At 49.3% G+C, this 21975-nt stretch overlaps 1 protein-coding gene across 4 annotated transcripts in view; it reads right to left on the reverse strand.

Moving 5' to 3' along the window:
- The window catches only part of LRRC8D (leucine rich repeat containing 8 VRAC subunit D), a 439662-nt gene that overhangs the window by 389161 nt on the left and 28526 nt on the right, over positions 1–21975 (reverse strand). For 2 of the 4 annotated variants that reach the window (XR_015308297.1, XM_086953960.1), the window contains exon 2: positions 16525–16667. The exons of 1 other annotated variant lie outside the window; for it this stretch is intronic. The gene's annotated coding sequence lies outside the window, so the exon portion shown is untranslated. The remainder of the gene's footprint in view (positions 1–16524; positions 16668–21975) is intronic. One more of the 4 variants, XM_086953961.1, reaches the window with a different exon arrangement.

Below are 21975 nucleotides of genomic sequence, written 5' to 3' on the forward strand. Positions count from 1 at the left end.
CAAAACCTTCAAGTCTGTGCCAAGAACAAATGCTCAATTAATACAACCCACAGACATCCATTTGCTTTCAAATCTAGGAAACTGCAGCCGGAAAAAAGACTTTGGCGATGAGGTTATTTGAAAGGAAGGCCTGTGGAGATTAAATGGGGCACTTCCTGGCACCCAATACCTAAAAGTGCCTCATTTAAGGGGCAACTCTAAACATCCACGTCTGGCTTTCCTTTGTGTTATGGAATTTGTAGGTTGGCTTACCCAGTTACAATGGCAGAAGTTCAAGTGCCATAACCAAGAGGAGGGGGAAAAAAAAGAGGACGTGTTTATCCACCTATCGTTGGCATGACATCATTTGATATCTCTGCGACATGCTATCGACGAGCAAGGGAGATGTTGTCATCGTTCCTGGTCTGCCAAGAATACGCCAATATTTCCAATGTAGAATAGCCTTATCACTCAATTCTGCTTTTTCTAGCGTATTTTAACTAAACGTTCATAAGCACACTAACAACTACAAGTATGTTATCTTTTATTTTCCATCAAAACGCCACACAAGCAGGTTAAGTCTTCACTCAATAAAGTACATTTCACACCCCTGCCAACACATCAGAATTTAAAGCTTTAACCAGATATAGATCAGCCAGCCCCTGAAGGCTCGGGCCAGGTGCCAGGCTTTGGCACGGCTCGAGGTCCTCATGGCCCCAGGAGCCCTAAACGAGCCAAATCTTTGTGTGGCTTTCGCTGGCCGGCGAAACTCTCACCTCACAGTCCAAGTTCTAATCGCCCCCCCACCAAAGGTGCTACCCAACTCTGCACCGCCATGGTATTCTACATGAGGAGATTTACTAGACCATGGGTACTCACAAACTTTCTCTCGGGGGCCAAATTTACAGTGTGGTTTGTGTCCGAAGGCCGCACTGGTGAGGGCGGTGTCAGTGGGGCAGGGGGCGAGCTAGAGCAACAAAAAAAACTGTGACCATGAGGTTGAACACAGGTCCCTGCAGCGGACGCCTTCGTCCACTGAGCCACCAGACCCAGCATATACACATCTCTCTCTCTGTCTCCCTCCCTCTATCTCCCTCTATCTAGTTCCCTCTCCCTCCCTCTCCGTCTCCCTTTCTGTCTCCCTTACTCTCCCTCTCTGTCTCCCTTACTCTCCCTCTCTGTCTCCCTTACTCTCCCTCTCTGTCTCCCTTACTCTCCCTCTCCGTCTCCCTTACTCTCCCTCTCCGTCTCCCTTACTCTCCATCTCGGTCTCCCTTACTCTCCATCTCTGTCTCCCTTACTCTCCCTCACTCTGTCTCCCTCCCTTTCCCTCAATCACTCTGTCTCCCTCCCTTTCCCTCAATCACTCTGTCTCCCTCCCCACTCCCTCTCTCTCCCTTTCCCTTCCTCACTCCCTCTCGCTCTCGCTCTTTCCATTTCCCTCCGTCATTCTGTCTCCCTCCCTTTCACTCCCTCTCTCTCCCTACCTCACTCCCTCTCTCTCCCTTTCCCTCCCTCACTCCCGCTCTCCCTTTCCCTCCCTCCCTCACTCTCTCTCTCTCTCTCTCCCTTTCCTTCACTCTCTCTCCCTTTCCCTCCCTCACTCACTCTCTCCCTTTCCCTCCCTCACTCACGCTCTCTCCCTTTGCCTCCCTCACTCACTCTCTCTCCCTTTGCCTCCCTCACTCACTCTCTCTCCCATTGCCTCCCTCACTCACTCTCTCTCCCTTTGCCTCCCTCACTCTCTCTCCCTTTGCCTCCTCACTCCCTGTCTCTCCCTTTCCCTCCCTCACTCCCTCTCTCTCCCTTTCCCTCCCTCTTTCTCTCCCTTTCCCTACCCCTCTCTCCCTTTCCCTCCCCCTCTCTCCCTTGCCCTCCCTCTCTCCCTTTCCCTCCCTCCCCCTCCCTCTCTCCCTTTCCCTCCCTATCTTTCCCTCGCTCTCCTCCTTCCCCCCTCTCCCTTTTCCTTCCTCTCCCTTTCCCTCCCTCCCTTCCCCCCTCTCTCTCCCTTTCCCTCCCGCTCTCTCCCTTTCCCTCTCTCTCTCCCTTCCTCTCTCTCCCTTCCTCTCTCTTTCCCTTTCCCTCCCTCTTTCTCTCCCTTTCTCTCTCTTTCCCTTCCCTTCACTCTCTCTTTCCCTCTCTCTCCCTTTCCCTCTCTCTCCCTTTCCCTCCCTCCCCCTTTCCCTCTCTATCCCATTCCCTCTCTCTCCCTTCCTCTCTCCCTTTCCCTCCCTCCCCCTCCCTCTCTCTCCCTTTCCCTCTCTCTCCCCCTCCATTTCCCTCTCTCTCTCTCCCATCTCTCTCTCTCCCTTCCCCTCCCTCTCTCTCCCTTTCCCTCACTCTCTTTCTCTCTCCCTTTCCCTCACTCTCCCTTCCCCTCCCTTTCCCTCACTTTCCCTCACTTTCCCTCACTCTCCCTTTCCCTCTCACCCTTTCCCTCCCTCCCTTTCTCTCCCTCCCTTTCTCTCCTTTTCCCTCCCTCTTTCTCTCCCTTTCCCTCCCTCCCCTTACCCTCCTCTCTCCTTTTCGGAGCATCTGAATCAATCAAACACTCTCACCCAGTCAAAAGATCTGGGTTTAATCCATCACCGTTCTTTAGCCCACTCTGCCATCCCAGTTCAGACATGGCTATATGCAAATCAGTCTGACCCTGTGCCTCATGGGAACAGTCCAGCCCGAACTGCCAAGCCATGTCTTCCCTGGACCGGGAAAAAGCTTCCGAGGACCGGTTTCTGCCATTCCAGCCGTCTTCAGCCCGGCTTGCTTGAATCCAGTGGCAAAGTGAGCAAGGGACTCACGTCTGAGTATACCCTGCCACACTTATGGCGCCCAAAAGCAGTGCAAAAGGGGGTGGTGATGGACGGAGCATCTGAATCAATCAAACACTCTCACCCAGTCAAAAGATCTGGGTTTAATCCATCACCGTTCTTTAGCCACCTCTGCCACCCCAGTTCAGACATGGCTATATGCAAATCAGTCTGACCCTGTGCCTTATGGGAACAGTCCAGCCCGAACTGCCAAGCCATGTCTTCCCTGGACCGGAAACAAGCTTCCGAGGACCGGTTTCTGGCATTCCAGCCGTCTTCAGCCCGGCTTGCTTGAATCCAGTGGCAAAGTGAGCAAGGGACTCACGTCTGAGTATACCCTGCCACACTTATGGCGCCCAAAAGCAGTGCAAAAGGGGGTGGTGATGGGCGGAGCATCTGAATCAATCAAACACTCTCACCCAGTCAAAAGATCTGGGTTTAATCCATCATCGTTCTTTAGCCACCTCTGCCACCCCAGTTCAGACATGGCTATATGCAAATCCGTCTGACCCTGTGCCTTATGGGAACAGTCCAGCCCGAACTGCCAAGCCATGTCTTCCCTGGACCGGAAACAAGCTTCCGAGGACCGGTTTCTGGCATTCCAGCCGTCTTCAGCCCGGCTTGCTTGAATCCAGTGGCAAAGTGAGCAAGGGACTCACGTCTGAGTATACCCTGCCACACTTATGGCGGCCAAAAACAGTGCAAAAGGGGGTGGTGATGGATGGAGCATCTAAATCAATCAAACACTCTCACCCAGTCAAAAGATCTAGGTTTAATCCATCACCGTTCTTTAGCCCACTCTGCCACCCCAGTTCAGACATGGCTATATGCAAATCAGTCTGACCCTGTGCCTCATGGGAACAGTCCAGCCCGAACTGCCAAGCCATGTCTTCCCTGGACCGGAAACAAGCTTCCGAGGACCGGTATCTGGCATTCCAGCCGTCTTTTGGCCGCCATAAGTGTGGCAGGGTATGCTCAGACTTGAGTCCCTTGCTCACATTGCCACTGGATTCAAGCAAGCCGGGCTGAAGACGGCTGGAATGCCAGAAACCGGTCCTCGGAAGCTTGTTTCTGGTCCAGGGAAGACATGGCTTGGCAGTTAGGGCTGGACTGTTCCCATGAGGCACAGGGTCAGACTGATTTGCATATAGACATGTCTGAACTGGGGTGGCAGAGTGGGCTTAAGAATGGTGATGAATTAAACCCAGATCTTTTGACTGGGTGTGAGTGTTTGATTGATTCAGATGCTCCGTCCATCACCACCCCCTTTTGTACCGCTTTTGGCCGCCATAAGTGTGGCAGGGGTATGCTCAGACGTGAGTCCCTTGCTCACTTTGCCACTGGATTCAAGCAAGCCGGCTGAAGACGGCTGGAATGCCAGAAACCGGTCCTCGGAAGCTTGTTTCTGGTCCAGGGAAGACATGGCTTGGCAGTTAGGGCTGGACTGTTCCCATGAGGCACAGGGTCAGACTGATTTGCATATAGACATGTCTGAACTGGGGTGGCAGAGTGGGCTTAAGAACGGTGATGAATTAAACCCAGATCTTTTGACTGGGTGTGAGTGTTTGATTGATTCAAATGCTCCGTTCATCACCACCCCCTTTTGTACCGCTTTTGGCCGCCATAAGTGTGGCAGGGGTATGCTCAGACGTGAGTCCCTTGCTCACTTTGCCACTGGATTCAAGCAAGCCGGCTGAAGACGGCTGGAATGCCAGAAACCGGTCCTCGGAAACTTGTTTCCGGTCCAGGGAAGACATGGCTTGGCAGTTAGGGCTGGACTGTTCCCATGAGGCACAGGGTCAGACTGATTTGCATATAGCCATGTCTGAACTGGGGTGGCAGAGTGGGCCAAAGAACAGTGATGGATTAAACCCAGATCTTTTGACTGGGTGTGAGTGTTTAATTGATTCAGATGCTCCGTCCATCACCACCCCCTTTTGAACCGCTTTTGGCCGCCATAAGGGTGGCAGGGTATGCTCAGACGTGAGTCCCTTGCTCACTTTGCCACTGGATTCAAGCAAGCTGGGCTGAAGACGGCTGGAATGCCAGAAACCGGTCCTCGGAAGCTTGTTTCCGGTCCAGGGAAGACATGGCTTGGCAGTTCGGGCTGGACTGTTCCCATGAGGCACAGGGTCAGACTGATTTGCATATAGCCATGTCTGAACTGGGGTGGCAGAGTGGGTTAAAGAATGGTGATGGATTAAACCCAGATCTTTTGACTGGGTGTGAGTGTTTGATTGATTCAGATGCTCCGTCCATTACCACCCCCTTTTGTACCGCTTTTGGCCGCCATAAGGGTGGCAGGGTATGCTCAGACGTGGGTCCCTTGCTCACTTTGCCAGTGGATTCAAGCAAGCCGGTCTGAAGACGGCTGTAATGCCAGAAACCAGTCCTCGGAAGCTTGTTTCCGGTCCAGGGAAGACATGGCTTGGCAGTTCGGGCTGGACTGTTCCCATGAGGCACAGGGTCAGACTGATTTGCATATAGCCATTTCTGAACTGGGGTGGCAGAGTGGGCTAAAGAACGGTGATGGATTAAACCCAGATCTTTTGACTGGGTGTGAGTGTTTGATTGGAATATATTTTTTTTTATTTATTTATGAACTGTGCGATTACTTAAAATCATTACAGTATAGAAAAATACAGTTTGGTTCAATAAAATACAGTAAAATGCAGTAAAAAGCCCCCCCCCCCCCCCCCCCCGCTCGGTATACACTGGTCTGGCCCATTAGTACCGATATTTGTTCTCGGTGCGGACTATGTACACTGGTGCTATACATTATTAAAGGAATTAAAAATTTAGAGTCAACGTGAGACCTCGCTTACTAGAGTCTGGAGGGCGTATATAAGTTTGACATCCTCAGTTGCACTGTGGACTACATTGGGCCCAGGGTCGGCACCGGTTGGATACCTCTGACCGATGGAACCCTTTTCTTTTCGGCGGGTCCCTGTATTATCTATGGATTGCCAACTTTGGGACGGCGGGTCACAGGGCTCTTCGGGATGGTATCCTTTAATTGGTCTTCGAGTGCCATTTTAATTTGATGGATGAACTTGCCTATCCTAGCTAGTAAACATGTTGTGGTTTCAGAGAAACACCAATCCGAGGCCTCTTTGCAAGTTCTGTGGCCCAAGATGCGTAGTGCCGGACGTAGCAGACGCTGTCGGTCGCTGGCCAGCTTGGTACAGCAACATAGCAAGTGTAGCCAGGATTCTCTGCGATAATTGCAAAGTCGGCAGGCAGTGGCTCCGTCCGGGCGTGCCCAGCGTGGATTGAAGTCCGTTATCCTGAGGGCCAAGAGGCGCATAAACAGAATTTTCTGTCTTGCTTCGGTTGTTAGTGAGTCTTGTAAGTATGGTTGAGGTTTACCGGGAGTGTAGGACTTGTCCAGGGCCAACGTTAGTGGGTTGGGCCGGAGCGAGGAAAGGTCTAGCTCAAAGGAAATGGACTGGACTTGGCGCTTGACGGCTTTTGCCCAGGCGGAATATGGAATTTCGTGTAAGTGCAGACTCCGCCCCTCGATCTTCAGAAGTTCAATGGCTAGTTCCACCTGGGCTTTCCATGGCGAGCCTGCTTCGCCAAAGATGGTTTTTAGCGCATGCTTTAAGGTGTTTTCGGGCGACTTCAGAACTCTGATGTAGTATTTTAGCAATTCCCCCAATAGTATCAGTTCAGGACGTTTCAGGCCTATTTCCAGTCTCACCCTGTTGTTCCTGGCCTGTTTGGGGGCCCGTAGCACCATCTTGTATGCTTTCACCTGTGCTGCTTGGACCACTTTCTCAAAAGCCCCTGGGTAGGCTATATGGCCGTACGTGATAGCGGGGATCAATTTGGCCCTGAGTACTGTCAGCATCGGATATGCAGAGGGACTGTCCAGGCTGTGGCTTAGACGTCTTAGAGATGTAATTATTTTGTCGATTTTTGGTTTAAGCGCCTTCAGATGTTTGACTGCGGTGGCCCTCTCTGATACCCATGTGCCCAGATAGTTGTAGGATGGGGCCGTGGTGATTCGGTGTTCCCCCAGAGACCATGAAAATTTAGTTTTGTGTGGATATTTACCAAAGATTATTATCTTGGTCTTGCTCACATTAATATGTAACTCGTTCTCCTTGTTGTACGTCGCAAGACTGTTTAAGGCTCTTTGGAGGCCTACCCTGGTGTGGTCCATAATTACTGTGTCATCTGCGTACTGGAGCATGCCCAGAACCAGCTTCCCCAGTCTGGGCGGTGCTAGGTTGGCATCTTTCAGGGCGTGCCCCATGTCTGCAGTGTACAGGTTGAAAAGCAGGGGGGCCAGAACACACCCCTGCTTTAATCCAGAGTCAGTGGAAATTCTTGTGGTTACAGATGTGGCTCTTAGTTTCACCTGAACCCAGGTCCCCTCGTAAAGTGCTTTTATGGCCTTTAGAAGATCTCTAGGGATCCCCCAAGACTCTAGTTTTGCCCAGAGCCGGCATCTGTTCACACGGTCGAAGGCCGTTGAGTAGTCTATAAAGCAACAGAACAGGGGCAGCTTATTCCGCATGTTGGCCTTCTGAGCGAGGTACGAGAGCGCTATGATGTTGTCCAGCGTGGAACAGTTAGCCCTGAAGCCGGTCTGTGAGGGCGGGAGTATGCCGTTCTTATCCACCCAAGTTTCCAGGTCCTTAAGTAGCAGGCGGGCATAGATCTTGGCTTCAATGTCAAGAAGGGCTATCAGTCTGTAATTAGCCGGGTTCGAGTGGTCACCTTTTTTGTGGATAGGAAAGAGAATTGAGCCTTTCCAGGAGAATGGCAGGGTTGCAGTTGCGAATGCGTGGTTAAATAGAGGAGTAAGTTTGGAAGCGAAGAATGCAGGATCTTTCTTAAAGACCTGTGCGGGGATTCCGTTAGGGCCTGGGGCACCGTCGGGTCTGATGGCTTTGATGTATTTTGCTATCTTCGCCTCCGAGAATTTTCCAGGTACGGGCGGAGATGAGACATCGTTCAAGGCACTTTCAGGGCCGATGGTAGCTGCTGCCGCCTTGGGCCACCCGGTTGTACCGTGAGACGTTCGGTTTGACTCACTAGTATACAGCCCCTTTGCATATTGTTCCCATACTTTTCCTCCAACACTGTTAACCTTATGTACACCACCTGATGACAGGCTGTTGATGTAGCGCCAGAGCTTGCTATTATCTTTGCCTTTAATTATGGAAAACACTGTCAGCCAATTCTGTTCGATCCGTTTTCTTTTCAGATCCCAGATGTTCTTTTTGTACTTGGCTCGCAGAACGGCAATGGGGAGCCCCCCTGGCAGGTGGATACCTTTCTTTTTTGCTCTCACTGCCTTGTTGAGTGCATGCTTGGCACGCTTAAGACTGTGGGTTTTTTGGTGACCTGGGATGAGATTTTTTTGTCCGTTTCTTGATTGGTGGGTATTGCCCAGGCACATCAGTAAGTCATTGGTCAATGTTTCCCATAGGTGTAATATACATTCACTTTCTTGTGGCCATGGTACTGTCGCCCTGTTAGCTATGAATGCATTAAGACTGTGGCTAAGATTGGTCGACCATTTTATTCTTTTAAGGACTAAATGGTGTTCTTCGCCTGTTGTCATACCAATTACGGCGTAGGAGTCCGCCTGTTCTCGTGTCAGGTTGAATGTGACACGAAGGGGTCTATGGTCGCTTTCGACTCGGTCGTCCACAGTGAAGTTGCAAAGTTTGTTAGCCAGTCCTGCATTGATGAAGATATAGTCTATAGTGGAGACATTTCTGAAGGTCGGATAGGCAGACCATGCGGGGTAGCGCATTTTTTGTATCCCGTGGGTGGATTGCAAGTTGTAATTTGCTAAAAGTTCAATCAGTTGGGCTGACTTCCTGCTGGGTGGTTTCATGGGTAGCAGATCCAGGCCTCTCAGGTTAAAGTCACCGACTATGATTACATCATAGTGCAAGCGGCTTATTAGTAGATCTTCCAGGGCGGTGGTGAATGATTCCAAGCCGTGTGGAGAGTGAAGTTTTGCAGGGTTGAGATAACAGTTGATTAATACAAGCGGTCGGGTTGTTTGGTCCGCTCTCAGTCCTTCTATTGAGATAGCTTGTAGGTCCGGTGGCTCCAGAGATAGTTCTTTTATTTTTAATATGCAGGCGTGGCTTACAAAGATTGAGAGACCCCCTGACGGGCGACCAAAGATCGTCCTTTTGGTTGCTGGTTTGAAATATTCGTGGTAGCCAACAATTGGTGAAGTGGTCCTTGCCCAGGTCTCCTGGATACATAGTATGTCCCCCAGTGCGAGATAGTCATGGGTGGCTGTAACCCTGCGGATGTTATTTAACCCTGCAATGTTCCATGAGATGATGCTAAGGTTGCGATCCTGGCCTCTTGGTGGGCGTACGCGACTGATGTTTACGTATGTGTGGGGGGGGGTTAGGAGCCCCGTCTCCATGTGTCCTCCGAAAGGGCTGGTCCTTGCTGAGGTCGTTGCACGATACGCTGTTTTTCTTTTAGCAAGAGTTTTATTTTTAGCGGGGATCTTGGCCTCCCGGCTTTCAGTCCCCCGTCAGAACACGTGGAATTTGTGCCTTTGAGAACAGAGATGGCATGTTGTAGACCATAGTGTGGTCTGAGGACGTGCGGGTATTTTGGAACCCTGGGGGCGGTGACTTCTATACCCCATTCTGCCAGTTGGGATGATTCTTGGAGGACAGCTTTTTGGGCTTGCTGGTTTGCTAGTCCGACTATGGTGGAATCACCGTGAGTATCTGTGTCCAGGCTCTTGAACTACACCCACTCGATCATCCCCGAGGTGATGTGTGCCAGGGGTTCAATGTGGCCGAAGAGTCGTACGATATTGGACCTGTTCAGGATGTCGAAGGAGTCCATGGCTGTAAATCTGGGGGTGAACAACAGCTCGTAAGTTTTTAGTGGTTTGTTATTTTCTGAGGAGCGCCTTTGTGCCCCTTCACCGGGGGACACGTGCCTCTGATGAAATGGGTGTGCAATGATTGCGTGACGGTCACCTGGGCACTGTCTGTCGGAGTTCGTGTTTGGGGGGCTTGCCTCTCTTGACAGTCCTTGCCACTCATCATTGATAGCGTTCGGGGGAGGGAGGTTGTTGTATATAGCTCCTAGTTGCTGGCTACCTGGTACCTTGGTTGGAGGACCTACCAGAGAAGGCAGTCCCAGCTGCGCTCCCAAATACAAAGGGTGGGTTGATTCTGTCTTATGTTGGGGGACCCAGCCAAATGGATCATTGGCGCTGGAAGGACCTCCGGAAACCACTAGTGAGGGCCGTGGAAGATCCACCGCATTACTGGGGCCCTCCGGAGCAGGGATTGAGTGTCTAGGGGTCTCACTAGGGACAAGTGGTGAGTCACTGGGCTTGACAGACTTCAGTGCACGGTTTGAGGTGAAGATAGGATAGGGTGTTTTAAATGTACTTTCAGTTATGGTGGCGCCAGAAGTTGTTGTGGCTGATGGTATGATCCTGCTTTTGGTTTTAAGTTTCTTTAGTTGTTTCTTAAGTCTTTTTTTTGCTCTCCGTGAAAGCGGACCGTTTGCACCAGCCGATGCGCAGTTGGCCTGTTCCGAGAGAGGAAGGCTGACGGATGAATCGTCGCTTTCGGTTTCAGGCTCCAAAACCTCAAAGTCCCCGCTTCCTTGTTCTGGCATGGTGAGCTTGCTACATGGCACTGCCAGCGAACCTTTTGATGAGCTGGTGACCGTGGTGCAGGGATCATTCATTACTTCATGCACTCTCGTCAAAGCTGGTGGCTTATGCGCCAACTGTGTTAGAGGGGGCCTCTCTCCAAGGCCCTTGGCTAATGAGAGCATATCTTTTAGAACTTCGGGTAGGCTTGCCCATTTTTCTATAATGGCGGCACCCGAGTTGATATTGGCCGCATGGGTTTCAAATAGCACCTCTAACTTTGCTAGTTTGTCGTCTTGGCGCACTAAGTGCTGGGCAATTGAGTGCAGGAGGTCAACTTGAACCTCCATCTTTGTTGACTGCCATAATAAGGCCCTAGCCATGGTGTCTTGCACTTCTCTTATTATGGACAGGTTTACTTCTTTGACCATGACCTCATCGCCTGAGTCTTGATGTTGTGTTAGGCTCAAGGGGCTCCGTGCCTCCGTCTGCTGCGGATGCCTGGGGTTAATTCTGGCGGAGTATATGGGGGTGTTTTCTAATGTCCGCTCTATTGAGTGTTCTAGTTTTTGCAAGAACGATGCCGTTAGCACGGCCTTACCCGGAGTGGTTGTCTCCGTTGTTGCCCGGGGTGTCACAGGCGTGCACAGGTGCGCTGCCTTGCCCGGAGTGGTCATCTCCGTTGTTGCCCGGGGTGTCACAGGCGTACACAGGTGTGTCCCAGGGCTCGTTGGGGGAGAGGGTGCGGTGCCCGTGTTTTGCTTTGCGCTACCTGTCTCCTCCTGTACACCCTCCGTGATGCTCCTGTGAACTTCTGCTAGGATCCTTAACGGGCTTTTCGCGCTGGCAGTTGAATGAAGTAGGGCTACCTGGCTCCGGACGTCTTCCAGGCTTTGGGCCTTTCCGGAGTCTGCAGGGTCGCAAGAGTAACTGCAAGGATGATCTTGCTGCGATATTGGCAACCACGGTGTACCACTGCCCTCGGGTCCTTGTATACTCCTGTCCATGGTTATCGGGCCACTGGGGGCCTGGAAGAATTGGGTGATGAGACCCTGTGGGAGGAAGTTGCCCTGGACTGAGTCCTGAAACTTTTGGAGGTTGGCACCTTTAGTGCTCCTAGTGGTCCTTCTTAATACCGTATTTTCAGGGTTCGCCTCTGCCCCCACCACCTCCTCCTCCTCCTTCGTGCTCAGCTTGATTTTTTTAGGCATCATCCTTTGAGTGCCTTTAGACACTGTGAGCTGGGGCTGTGTGATGTGTAGTGTGGGAGGGTGAAAGGGTCCGCTTACTTGTGATCCTGGTTATTGAGGTGGCTGCCCCGTGGGAACCTTTAGCTTATTGAGCTTGTTGTGTGAGCTTAGGGAGAGTTAGTAGCTCTCCTCGTAAGCCGTGCTATACTGGGCTGTCTCTTTTACAGGGGGGGAGGGCGGCTGCAAGCGGAGCACACAGGGTGACCGCGGGCTGGGAGACCTAGTCAAGCAGCCCCTTGGTCCGCACCCTCGGCTCTTACTTTGCAGCTACCTCTAATGGCTGCCGCGCTTGCCACTGCCACTTACCTCCACGCTGGCTACTCGGTTAGCCTCCGAAACTCCAGGCTCCGGGCTCTCCGGATGCCCCGGTTCACGCTCCGGTTCACACACCGGAAAGTTCCAAAAGACCAAACTATGGATGCTGAGGCCCTTGCACGTCCCGCTCGCAGCTCTGTTACTGGCTTCCAGGCTTTGCGTCCACAGCTCAGAGATGGTGCAGAAATAGCTAATCCCGCTAACAGTAGGTCACCGGGACAGCACAGATTCCCTTGTTCTGCCCTCGCTGAGGTCGGATACCAGGACCTACCAGGAGCAACAGGGAGCCGCCTCTACTGCCTCTGCTGCTGGGGCTTCTGGCGCTGCCGGTGCTGCGGTGCTGGTATAGGTGCTGCGGTGCTGGTGCTGCTGGTGCTGCAGCTCGGGCTCTGGCTATGACTTCTGACTCCTGCCCTGGCGGGATACACGTGCTTCAGTCATACACTGACTCAAGCGCTAGCACACTGGCAGTTGCAAGATTTGCCACTGCCAAAATTCCTAGAAAAGTTCCTGGGAAATTGCCCCTTGTAAAACAATGTCAATGTCAATGGTGGATACGTCACAATGTTGGGAGCAGCGGTGGCTTGTGCACTGTAATCCTCAAGCCGCACTCCCACTTTCCCCTCTGTGTCACCCCTGCCAAGCAGTCCGCGACAACCCACAAAACAGGCTCAGTAGGCTCAGCAGCAACAGGGGTGGTGGGAAGAGGGCTCACTGTCCAACAGCTGCTATGTACACTGCGTGGGGTTTACACGTACACTCAGTGTGCGTGGGGCTTCTCCCTTCTCATGGCTCTCGTCTGTGGGGAAGGCGAAGCAAGCAAGTGGAGGCAGTGCAGGACCGAGACCGAGCCGCGGCGCCGACCACACAGTGTACAATATACAGCTCCTGATGGTGGCGGCTCCCGATAGTGGCGGCTCGCGTTGGTCAGAGGTCAGAGGTGGCGGCTCGCTGCGGTTCACTGCAGCACACTGCTCCCGTTTATACCGCTCGCGGTCACTCTCTCTGCTGCTTCACGCCTCTCACCCCCCCTGCTCCCTGCGATGCACGGCAGGCGCGGTGCGGGCGAAGAGGGTGGAAGCGGCTCGCTCGTCTTCTCGCCTGCTCGCCTGCTCGCCTGCTCGCCTATTCTCCTCTGCTTCTCTGCTCGTCGCGTCACGTGTGCTAAACCAGGTTTAGATATTTTGATAATAGTAAGTAGCTGTGTGATTGGAATATATGATTTTACCACAATTGCAAGTTCCACGCATGGCATTACCACGCGAATTTTAGTTCGCAAGTGGCTTTACCACGCTGGAATTTACAACAATGGATTATAACACGCGTAGAAACGTCCACTAAGCACAAATGAAACATAATGAAACTGATAGGCAAAAAAAGTATGTCTAGAGTTTGTAGTAACTGCTTAACCCAATCGATCGTTTTTTTTCAACATTCAAAAACAACAAATTACCCTAGATTTATAAATTCTTTTATTTTACTGTGCGCTTAAATATTTATATATTTTAAATAAAGATTATTTACTTACCTTACACCATCCCGTCTTTCACCAGCAGCCCGTGCTTCCATCCACCATCGAAACAAGCGCCAAAACACGTCTACCAACATTAAAAACGGACTGCTATTTTGACGTACACGGCACGTCTTTGGGGGAGGCACTTTCCTTTTTCTTCATTGGTACTGAAGTGCGTATTTTTTTTCTAAGTAACCTGCTCCTTTGTTTTTTTTTTTTGGGGGGGGGGAGGGGAGACCCCCCCAGCCCCCCCAAGTACCCCCCCCCAGCCCCTCCCCAGCCCCCAAGCCCACGCAGAACGACTGGAAGAAATACCACGTCTCCCCCCCCAGCCCACGCAGAGCGTACTTGCGTGGTAGTGGAGGTCGTGGAAGGCACCCGCGTTTAAAAGACGTTTGCGAGGTAAGTGACTCGTGGAAAACGTTATTAGTGGTAATTACTTCGTAGTAAATGATGTTTCCCGTTTGATTGATTCAGATGCTCCGTCCATCACCACCCCCTTTTGTACCGTTCATGTGCAGATGAGCAGCAGGACAGCAGCACCAGGATTGACTGGAGCGGGCTGCCTTGACACTCCAGCTCTCCACCCAACTGTCAGAGATAGCTAGTTGGAGAGGTTTACACTGCGCAAGTCAGGCTGGCCATTGCAAGACGGCCAGCCAAAGTGATTTGCAGTGTAAACTGGTGACTTGAGCGCCACTCCCCTGCTGCCAGTCAGCAGCAGCCCCGCCCCCAAACACTGCTTAGGCTGAGAGCAATGAAAAATAAAACGGTAATTCATTTTATTACCGTTTTATTTTTATTTTTTGCTGCACTGCACTGGCAGCAGGGGGGCAATGCTCATCTGTCCTAATCGGGGGGGTGGGGGGGGGGCGCTGCTGTCAGAAACGCTCTTCTTGTGTCCCCTTAATTCAGCATATTATTTGTACGTCAACTTATTTAGCTCCTCAAAGAAGTAAATATAAAATATTAAACTTTGAAATAAAATGGGAAAGAGATACCCTTCTGGTTGCTAATTTGCACAACGTGAAATCTGGAAACTTGGAATAAATCCTAGCTTAACCAAACCTTCTGATCCTTTGCAGTTAGTTTATTTTACTGTTGCTGTTTTTCCTTCAACTTCACATTTGAGAAGACCTCCAAGAAAACCAATTCAGAACGTGCACTGTATAAAAAACCTCTCCTGTTTGGGTTAATGGACAATAATGCTGCTCCATCTATAAACAAGCATTTGCAATGCAATAGGTCTCACAATTGTGAGAGTTTGAGCTATTGGCATTGTAAATGAAAATGCCTTTATTTGTGTGTTTAAATAATCTGCAATTCCGAAAGGTCAATTTTTTAAAAATGCGAGACCTATTACATTGCAAATGCTTGTTGTTTACAAGAGCCCCATGCCACCCTTTCACGTTAATAGAGGCCTCGCCCCTTTCTTTAGACGATATGTGTCTAAATAGAAGTCTGCGGTCACTATTAAAGTGAAAGCGCAGTCTGGGGTTGATTTTACACAAAAAAAGCATTTGTTTGGCTACCAAAAAAAAAGCATTTGACAAACAAATGCTTTTTTTTGTAAAAAGCCCCATACCACGCTTTCACTTTAATTGCGGCCGCAAACCTTCCTTTAGACGCAGCTCGTCTGCAGTAAGGGGCATGGCCTCTATTAACATCAACAAGCAGCATGGGGCACTTATATTCAACAACCAAAAAGTGAATTAATAGAAAAACAAAAAACACATGGGGCCGAATTTGGCGCAGCAAATAAACCAAAGGTGTGGCCGTCACTGTGGCGTGCAATAAATAAAAAAACATTTTTAATAATATAAAAGAGTGCAGCGTGGGCAACAACACAAGTAAAAAGTCCAGTGGTTATGGGAGGTTACAAATGCAGACAATGCGGTACCAAGGAGGGACTACTAAGCCTATTCACAAATGATTCACAAATGAAAAGCAACTATCACTTCTATTAAATGCCATTGCAGTGATATAATCTAAGATTGTAAGGAAGAAATTACTTTTTTATTTCTAAAGAATCTTTATCCTAGGTTTACGTGACCTTTGGTGATGGGTTCCATGACAAACATTTTGATGGTATTGCTGGTGCGCAGTCTTTTAGACAGGAGCCAGGCCACTGGGTCAGCGCTGGTAAGGCTCTCCATATTAATTTGCTGGCTCGCCCAACTCTCCAGCCAGGAAGATTTATGTGGACTATTTCATATGAATTGCACAATGGGATTGTATTTTTTTAAATGAATGAATAAGTAAAAAAACTAAACTAGAGTAAAATTTGTGATACTTTCACAGAATAGTAAGCGCTGCCTTAGGTGGCTACACACGGGCCTTATCGGCACTCAATTTTTAGGACCCAACTTAATTTTCATCATCAGACTTTAACCAAAGTAAAAGAGAAAGGTAGAAAAGGAGGACAAGGAGGAGGAAGCGAAAGACGAGAAACAATCAAGAAGGTAGGAAGTGGGGATTAAACCGAACCTGCAGTAGTGCGGTTAAAGAGTTGGTGGTGAAGAATGGTGAGTTCACGGGCATGATCCACTAGATGGCCTTGGTATACGGCAACCTCCGCATCTGAGGGAAAATGTTGGTCCCGGCACTCATGATTTCACAAATTAGGCACTGCACATGGGGATACACGTCCCAGGATTCAGTGCGGTGCGGACTTGAAACCAGGACTGTCTGGCTGAAGTTGTAAACTGCATAGGTCCATTTGTCAGCTGCGACTAGTTACCGCTGTTAAGGAGGATTTCGGTAAATCTTCATAGAGTAAACAAATGGGGTACGAGCCTACAATCAAGAAACAGTGATTCGAATTGCATGCATGATGTACACGTGGCCGTTGCGGCCCTTGTTAATGGTTGTTCTTGAGGACAGAATGTGCCAGTGAGACGTATAGGACAAGCTGTGCCAAGGATTAAAGGTTCAGCAACATGCAATATTAATGCAGAAACAATTGGCCTGCGGGAACCGGTTTTCCTTTCACGCTCGTCACGGTGTGAGGAGGGAAAGCTCTGCTCGCAAGCAGTCGCCGTGGCCTACCTGCACAAACGTGCTGCTCCCCGCCTCAGGTCACACAAATCCCCCGGCGTTACTTCATCGTGCACCACGCAGCCCCTCAGGCTTCCACTGGCGCGAGTCACATCCTCGTGTTTCTCGTGAATCAGAGATCAGAGCGCTTCCTGCTGAAAAGGGTGAGAGATGACATTTCAGCCAGCCCACGGAGAGAGAGGCTTCCTGTTTCACAACAGACTTGCTATATAAAAACAGCACTGTATACATTTTTTTGTGCACCATAGACATTAGACGATTGGGGTTTCAGCAACGCCAGACAGCAACAGTTCCACAGCATCACATTGGAGAAATATAAAGGCTTTCCTGTTCAGCATCGCCCCAGACAACTTGCGAAAACAGTGGAAGCGCGCTCATTTAGCACTAACTGTGCGCACATTTAGCACCTGTGCGCTTTGAACACAATCTAGTACTAACAATCCGATGGCCAGGCTGATTAATCTGCCCCACATCCTGGCTTCTGCACCTCCATTCTGTGGTACAGCTGTGCGTGAAGAGTACATGGCCAAGAACTCACAGTTCTTAGACAGAAATGCATCATTTATTTCTGGCAAAAATAAGCAAACGTTGTTACCAATAGGCGGAATATATTAAGAGCAAATTAAAGCTTACATTTTATGTTGATGACAAACGTTACACCAGCTGATGTAGCTAAAGGAAAGTGATTTCAAACAACAGTGTATTTAATATTCACTAACACTAAAACGAAGTCAGTAAGGGTTTTATACACGAGTTTCGTATCGTGAGCTTTAAAACAAGTTTTAATTGACCATATTCTGCAATGCAAACGATTTAGCATAAATAGACATGCAATGACAAACTAAAGCAAGAACTGACAAACGCAACCGTTCTGGCCTTAGCTGCCCATTTTTAACTTTGCCAAAGTTTGTCAATGTTTTTTGTAGGAATCTGGAAAAGTATTGGGGTGGGCGCCAGCCCACCTCATGCAACAATCACAAACAACCCTGGTCAGGACGAACCCTCAAAGTCACTAAATTAACTTGAGCTCAGCCCCTGGTAGCTTTGGCACAGAGCCATCTCCACTCTACTCTTCACCATCCAACTCTAGGCCAGGGCACTGTACCCCACTCTACTATGTACCCCTGCACTCTATGCTAATGCATTCTACACCACTTTACTCAAAACCAATGCACCACTTTACTCCAGGTAACTACTAGGCAACACACCACTCTACAGCACTCCACTCTGCAGCACTGCAATTAAAATGTTGCCACTCTAAGCCCCTGAGCTATAGCCTGCATCACTATACTCTACTCTGCACCACTCTATCCTATGCCACTGCACTATATTCTGTGTCACTCTATGCCACACCACTGTACTCTAAAGCACTGCACTCTACGCCAATGCACTCTATACCACTTAACTCAAAATCAATGCACCCTACACCACTGCACCAACACCAACTACTTTGCACCACTGTACTTTATGTCATTATACATTCTACTCTGTCACTGTATGCTACGTCACTCTGTCACCGCACTCTACGTTGCCCTATCCTGCTCTGCACCACTGTACTCTCGTCACTGCTCTCTGCACCACTCTACTTTGCAGCACTCTACAACCCTGCACATTCAGACACATTATTCTGCATGTACGGCACTCTATTCCACTGCACTCTACTCTGCACAAATCTACTGCTCTCAACACCACTGCATTCTATGCCTCTGTACGCTAAACCACTCCACTCTACGCCACTACAATCTACTCTGCACCACTCTACTCCAAGCCACTGCACTCTATACTACACTACGTCATTGCACTCTACACCAATTTACCCTGCAGCTCTGTACTTTATGCCACTTCACTCTAGGCCACTCTACTACACTTCACTCTATGACAAACTACTCCTCTCTATGATGCTCTACTCCATTAAACTGTGCTCCACTAACACTCTACTCCACTCTATGTCAGTCTATGACACTACTCCACTCTACGATGCTCTACGCAACTAACTCCATGCACGTAACTCCATTCTATTCTATGACATAGTACTCCACGCCCCTCCACTCTGTGACAACTCAGCTCTATGCCACCCTACTCTACATCACACCCTCTAGGCTACTCCACTCTGCTCTACACCACTCCAGGTCACTCCACAACACGATACTCAACTTTTTCACTGTACTCCACTCTACGGCACTCAATCTACGCCTTTCCACTCTACTCCCTCCAAAACACTGTGCGCTACTCCACAACACTCTGCTTCAATCCTCTCTGCACCACTCAACTCTACTGTACACCACTCTATGCCACTTCACTCTACTCCACACTACTCTCTTTTACCCCACTAACTTTTAGCCATGCTAGGAGGAGGGAGGAGGGAGGAAGAGGACAGGTTTAGAAGATAAAGGTTCGGTAGAGCGGGTCAATCAGTCCGTCAGCAGGTTTTCTCCCATGGTCGCTGCTCAGTCCTTCAGGCAGTCGTGTTCCACTCCATGGACTTACTGATTTGGACCAAAATGAAGGGGATAATCAAAGGCCGTCAATGAAACAAATGGAAGGTCAGCAACTACACTGGATTTGGCTTGTCCAAGCCTAAATAGCAGGGCCAACAAAAAAAGAATCGGGTAATGTGGGGGAAGGGGAATAACCACCAAGCAGCCACTAGCAGAGGTGGAGCAAATAAACACACGGTTTTCCACTAAAAACCTATGGCTATGTTGCAATAACGAGTGTGGATGGTGAATTGGAGAAGACCACGACAACAAAAATGGTACAGTCAAAATAATCAGGAAAGAATAAATACATACTAAGGGGGATAAGAGTCCCTAGTCGACCACCTCTAGCATCTTGTTAACCTCACGTGAAATGTCATCAAAGGAAGGCGGCTTGGGTGGTTTCACAAAATCTCACTTTGAAAAGCGACCTAGAATGCTTGGCACATCCTCTCCGCTTGGCACACAATCCGCTCCTTTCACAAATACAAGTCTAGATACTAATCAGAAATGTAAGATCGGGGGGGGGGGGATGATCAATGATTCCTGTCTTCTCATCGTCAATGACTGCTCTGTCGCGCCCTTTGCACATCTCTGTACTGTTCTTGTCCTCCTGTCCATGGACTTAAATTACCTGTATCCAGTTTTTGTGCCTTGGGCTGCGCCCCATCAAGATGCCAAACCTGCCATAGCATCAGGACATCAAGACTAAAGAGCAGGGAAGCCATTTTTTAAAATAGATGCCTATGCGGCACTCTGGAGCAAACAAACACTTATACTTCTGTTCAGTTCCACCCTCACCTCTGCAATTTGCGAAGCACACAGAGAAATTGCCTGTAGTATATTGGGCCATTACGCTAAGTAACAATAATCCCTACTAACAATAAGGCAACAAAGTATCCAATAAGTGGTATACAAAAATATCAATATATATTCATGAGATTTTACTGCTCCAATCGATGAATATTTATTTAATGTATCGGGGAGAAGGGTAGTAACAAAGACTGGTATGAAGGAATCTTTAGCAAAACGTAGATGCTCCTTTAAGGGAGGTATACCGGAAGCTTTCAGTGTTCTGGAAACATTTTGAGGTACTCCCACTGAACAGAACTTCAGAGGAGACATTTAGAAGTATAGATGGGTAACTGGATGGTATCCAATTATAGTGACCACTTTTCTCATATATACTGCATCCAGGCCTGGACTTTAAGAACATCACATGCATTCTGGATGTTGTAGTTTCGTTGTACGTCTACGGATCTAAATTAGACTAACACAGCTAAAAACAATGATTTTTGTAAGTGAAAGGTTCAGGACAGGAGATAGTGCCCCTAATGACCTGGAGTGAGGTGGCCACCCACACCCATTAGTCAACAAGAGCAAAACGTTAATTATCTACAATGTCAATCATAACCCCATTATGAAAACATTCCCCTTATTCACAGTTCCCCATTTACAATTGCATGCTACCTATGCACCCACATACTCCTCCCCAACTCACACGAACAGCTGAGTAGCAAGAGGAGTCATGGGGGAGCCATATATATATTCAGATGCCCCGCTTCCCAGCCAACCTTGTCATTAGGCCCTCCCTCCAACTTCAAATTAAATAAAAACGTACCTTGTGTTCTCCAACTGTCTCCCATCCCAATGCAAAAAATCCATACCAGGTGTCCTGCAGCCCCCTCACACTCCCTTCCATGCTTTCCCATTCCTCACTGATACCCTAGCATACCTGGCATCAAGGAACCCTTAGAGCATGCCTACCACTGGCCTTTTCCCCATACAAATAATGAACCCCTATGGTGCGCCGCTGCCACCATCCCACACCATACTCTGCGCGTCCCCCCGCCCAAAGCCGCAGTCTGCACTCTCACACAGAGCAGAGAGCCGGTGCCGTTCGGAGAATGAATCTGTGTAAGCCGGTTGTATTCAAGAAGGAGGCATCTGATGAAGGAAGAGCCCAGCTTGTTTTTTCCCACCTTTCTTGGGTCTGTGAAGACCAGAGGGAGACAGAACAAAGAGGGTGCGATCCAGTGGCGGCTCCTCCATTGGAGCGGAGGAGCATCACCTCACTTAAAATTCCCTTCCAAAGCACCAGAGATGAAAAATAAAATGGTAATTTATTACCATTTTATTTTTCATCCTGAGCGTCAGAACGGGGCCACAGCTGAGTGACAGCAGCAGGGAGGAGGGTGGGCTGGCTAATGCACTGCTTAAAGTGCACATGTCTTTTTGGCCGGCCGTCTTGTGAAGTCCAGCCACACATGCACACTTTGAACCACTCAACTAAACTGTCATAAGACAGTTGAGTTGAGAGTAAGTGCAGGACTCCAGAGCGCTGTGGAGCAACAATTGAGGCCACTCTCGCCAGTCCTGGTGCTGCTCACATGCTGCATGTGAGCAGCGCAAGGACTGGGCAAGGGAGTACCAGCATCCGATTCCAGTAAGGAACAGGTCCGGACCAAAAGGGCATCAGGTACGTTTTATTTTTATTTATTGATCTTTCTAATATTTTCCACATGCACCAAGCCCCTCCCCTTAGATGCCAGCCACCACTGGTGAGATCTCCAGCTGCCATGTGGCCCACCTCCCTAAAGTTTCTGGAGACAGAGGAAATGCATTGGAGCACAGTAAAATTGAGCATTTCCTCTCATCATGTACCAACAGTGGAATTGTTTCCCACTGGTCACAGAGGTGATTAACCAGAATCTGCATCTTTAGAAGCCGTAAAGAACTAGTTTTGAAGGATCCACTCTCCCACTCCCTTAGTTCAATCTGGATTTAATTCCAGATCGAGCTGCATGCCCAAGCAGAACATCTTTCAGTCATTACACTGCCACTGGAACCCAATATCTTACTACTAGAAATCATCCATCACAGGTTTACGGTGTAGGTCAACTTTGGACTGCTGATTCAAACGCACTCTAAAGAAAATGGCTCAACAGCAGTAAATAGAATTTCA

This window comes from Lissotriton vulgaris, chromosome 1_1 (assembly GCF_964263255.1).
Source record: "Lissotriton vulgaris chromosome 1_1, aLisVul1.2, whole genome shotgun sequence".
Lineage (NCBI taxonomy): Eukaryota > Metazoa > Chordata > Amphibia > Caudata > Salamandridae > Lissotriton > Lissotriton vulgaris.